Here is a 4,558-nt window from a genome sequence, read left to right on the forward strand (position 1 = left end):
TTCATTTCAAAATTTCCCTATATACTGGTGGAAGATGTAGTCATATGGGGAGCTTTAATAACTAACTTCCATTAACTTTTACAAGAATATGAAGATTTCACTGTAGCCTTGACCATTGAGCCTATACTCAATCAGGATGATAAGAGTGGTTTCCTTAAGTTCTCTGTGAGATTGCTTAATGCTGTTTGGGGAATTGTTTTTAGTGGTTTGCAGAGTTTAATATAGACACGTGAATAAAAACCCAGAGAAATTGCTTGTTGCAATCTTGTGCTCTTGTCCTGCCACATCTCCTAAACAGAGACACGCCAGGTCAGTACTTGGATGGGAGATTTCAAGGAAACTTCTGAAGCCTGGTCTACTCCTGAAACATATGTTTTAGGTTGCTCTGGGGCAGGGGTAGGCAACCTATGGCACACAACCGAAGGCAGCACACAAGCTGATTTTCAGTGGCACTCACACTGCCCGGGTCCTGCTCACCGGTCCGGGGAGCTCTGCATTTTAATTTAATTTTAAATGAAGCTTCTTAAACATTTTAAAAATCTTATTTACTTTGCATACAACAATAATTTAGTTATATATTATAGACTTACAGAAAGAGACCTTCTAAAAACGTTAAAATGTATTACTGGCAGGCGAAACCTTAAATTAGAGTGAATAAATGAAGACTCGGCACACCACTTCTGAAAGGTTGCCGACCCCTGGTCTACACTATGGTGCTACAGTGGCCCAGCTGCAATGCCGTAGCTCTGCTAGTGTAGCCTGTGTAGCATAGACAAGCCCTGAGTGTTGTAGGATGCAGTGGTGGTAATTAAGTAGGTGGTACTCTTCATTTCTGAAACAGCACGCCAGCAGGGTGACGTTGGAAATGTCAGCTTTTGGGGTTTAGGTGCCTAACGATGCAGGTAGGCACCTAGTGGGAGTTTCAAATGTGCCAGGGGGCCTAACTCCCATTGACAGTATCCCAGAAGGGGAGGACTCTTGTGACTTGGCCGGACAGCTGTGTCACAAAGAGGAAGGTGCAGCTCATGGAGCAAGACCAAGAGAGCGAGACTACAGGCTGAGGAACTGCAAGACGAGGGCATCAGGCTGAAAGAGCTAATCCCCAGAGCAGCTAGGAAGAGGCACCACATGTGAGGAGTAGAGGTCTCAGTAACAGGCACTTGTGAAAACTTTACTCAAGATACATAACAGAGGTCACGACCATTTATAGTTGTTAAAGGCCCTGTGATCTGGAGCCACAAAGGGACAAAGCACGGCTGAGCATTGCAATGCTTAACTTTCAGGTGCTTAGAAAAGCACAGGAACAACACTGCGACCCACAAAGCCCGAATTAGGCACCTCAGCTCCCTATACAATGGATGGAGAGAGTTAGGGGCTTGTATGTCTACACTGCAATGTAAGCCCAGGGTTCAAACTCAGGCTCAAGCCTAACCCCACTTCCCTCTACGCACATATTACGGTAACCCACAGCTTGGACCCAGGGTCCCAGGACCCTGCGGGACTGTGCGGTCTGAGCTTGAGTCAAGCTTAACCCAGGGTTTGAGCCCTATTGCTTTACAGTGTAGACATAGCTCCCACATCTCAAGTCCTGGAAGTCCTCCAAAAAGTATCCCACAATTCCATGAGCCAACTTCCTTTGCCCTTGGTACCCCAAGATTCCTGAAACTACTATGTAGAAAATGGAAGAAATCCCCCTTGGCATACAGCAAAGCCCAGTGAGTCAGTGTTTAACCCTTCCACTGACTTTTGACCACCAAACTGCAAACACATCATCAGAGAGCCCTCCATGTTTGCAATGGAGACTGAACAGAACAAACCTTTTGCACAGTGCGCTGCTTCATGGGAGCTCAGCCTGATTTTGGTAAATCTCTGGTGCGAGGCCAGCAAAACTGTAGACTTTAGTAATGACCACAAATTCCAGCAAACGGCGAAGAAGCTGGCAGCTGTGCAAATTTATCAGCATGGTGACCTGTGCAAGGAGTGGATTAAGTGGCTCAAGAGTGAGTACTGGAAAACCGGGAATCAGAACCGCACCTTGGGCAACTCACCGGCCCATTTTATGAGGCGTTTGACTGGGCACTGAGCACTGCACCCAGCACAGAGCCAACTGTGGTGCATGATGACCTGGTCAGGTGGGATGGTGCCTTGCTGGCCCCAACGTCCAGTATTGGAACTGATGGGAGCCAGCAGTCAGTAACGAGTGAGGACTATGAGGTCCCTGTGTTGCTGAAACTGGTCCCAGAGCAGGCTTTGGAACAGGATCAGCAGCAGCAGCAAATTCTGGGTCCATACTCAGAGGAGCCGTTTGTTGCACCCCCTGAGGAACAGCCCCCTGCAGAACACAGAAGCTGCCCTGAGTTTCTGTCACCATAGTCATGTTTATTAATACAGTAGTGAGCAGGATTTCTGTTCTATGAACCAATGCAAAAGTTATGAGAGGCCCCGGTTAGCAGCATGTATTTGCTAATTGCCGATTGTATGCCAGTGGTTTGGTGTTCCACCCTCCCTTTCCCTCCCACCATGTGGAGTTCAAAATGGTAGCTGGGAAAAGCAAATAGTAAACCTTTAAGGTGAGGTTTTAGTGGAAAGGCACAGATTTTTGCTAGGGCCATTCCTATTTCTTAAAAATAATAACCTTACATTGCCATGCCTGTAAGTACGTTGCTCTGTAACCATTCAATGGTCTATCAAGCCACCTGGAGACAGTGAACTGTGTAGGGGTGAGGGAGGTGGAAATATGTTCCATTTACGAATCTAGTCCATTTCTGTTCAAGGTAGTTCAGGCAGCCCATAGGTGATAAAATCATTTGTACCATATTCGACTGGAGTTTGAAATTTTGTCCAGAAATGTGCTGGTGGAGAGAGTAGGGAGCAGGAAGGCTGTGGAGTTCTGTGCGTTTGCATGCACCTAATCATGGGTGCTGATAACTGCAAACTTTTCCAGAAGCCAGAATACCAGATAGGTAGTCACATCTCAGGGAAGGGCATATTTTCCAGGGCCACCTCGGAAGCTCACCAGCCCACTCCACTCAGAGATTTGCTGTTCAGTCACTGTATGTTTGAATACCTTGGTTGCATACACTACATGTTTCCCATCAGCAACTTAGAATAACATCTCCCTTTGCCAATTGGGCACCACAAGAACTGTTATGTCCTCCAAAACGTGGAAGGCCTGAAAGGATAGAAAAAGTTTTTGTAGCACAGCCACTGATGGCAGCCTGCCCTCCCGCACCCCTGCAACCCAAGTAGCTTTGCAATTTTCTAAAATCAAAAAAGCAGCTTTGCATTTGTACCTCAGCACTATGCCTGCAATTCTTTCACTACAATTTATCAGGCTGTGTCCAGGGAGCTTCTGTGGTCTGAAGCATCCCTCTCACTATATATTGAAGTTCAGCTTGTAAACGTAACATTTTATGTTGCGCAAGGATTTCCTGCACTGAGCTATTGATACAGTAACCCTCTGTTTCTTGTCCTGTTCCGGGCCCCTCAACCTCGGCAGGCTGCTGTACTTCCACGACCGGCCCACACTGCAGAAGAACCTGGGTCACTGCATCTTCACGGATCATTCCAAGAGGAAGTGTTTCCCTGATGAACTTTTGGCTGAAGTTCTGAACAGGGCCAACAAGTAGGCCCAGTACCAAAGACAGAGCGAATTACAGCTAGAGGAAAGGCACGGCAAGAGGCAAGAGGAAAGGATCAGGCTGGCTGCACACAGCTTGAGGACAGGGTTTCAGCATGTGAGCAGGCATTGGCTTCACAGTTCCTGCTGCATCACTCACACCAGGGCCTGAGTTCCCTGTGCGGTACCATGTGATATAATCCAGAAACAGCTTGGAAAACTCCATGGCTGGGTGGCCCATGCAATCAGCCCCCCATGAGTGTCTGTACAGAGCAACCTTACCCCATGCAGCCCTCCATATTGACCCCTGCCCCCAGCGCCGAGTGCATGGCAAATGGGGAAAGGAGAACAGGTGGCCAGGGGACATGCAATGGCAGGGGGTCTGTCTTCTATGTGATTTCACTGTTCGTACTTGTTAATGCACTTGTTAGGTTTTTTTTTCCTATAAGGGTCTGTTGTTACTGGTGTTTTGGAGTGGTAATGGCAGCTAGCCTGCCTGGTAATGGGTGAATGTTGTACTTCTCTAATACGTGCGTGTGTGTTTGTGCGTGTGTGTATGTGTATATATATATATATATATATATATTGTGACAGACCCAGACCAGTGGGGTACAGGACTTTGGTAGAAGGCAAATATACTGGCACTGGATGAGTAGTTTTCTGTTCCCTGAGTGACCAGAGAAAGGGCTGCACTAGAGTAATCAGGAACCTGCTAGAACCAGTTAAGGCAGGCAGGCTAATTAGGATACCTGGAGCCAATTAAGAAGAAGCAGCTAGAATCAATTAAGGCAGGCTAATCAGGACACCTGGGTTTTAAAAGGAGCTCACTTCAGTTTGTGGTGTGAGTGTGGGGAGCTGGGAGCAAGAGGCACAAGGAGCTGAGAGTGAGAGCTACTGGAGGACTGAGAAGTACAAGCGTTATCAGACACCAGGAGGAAG

This window comes from Trachemys scripta, chromosome 1, assembly GCF_013100865.1.
Source record: "Trachemys scripta elegans isolate TJP31775 chromosome 1, CAS_Tse_1.0, whole genome shotgun sequence".
NCBI classification, from domain to species: Eukaryota; Metazoa; Chordata; order Testudines; family Emydidae; genus Trachemys; species Trachemys scripta.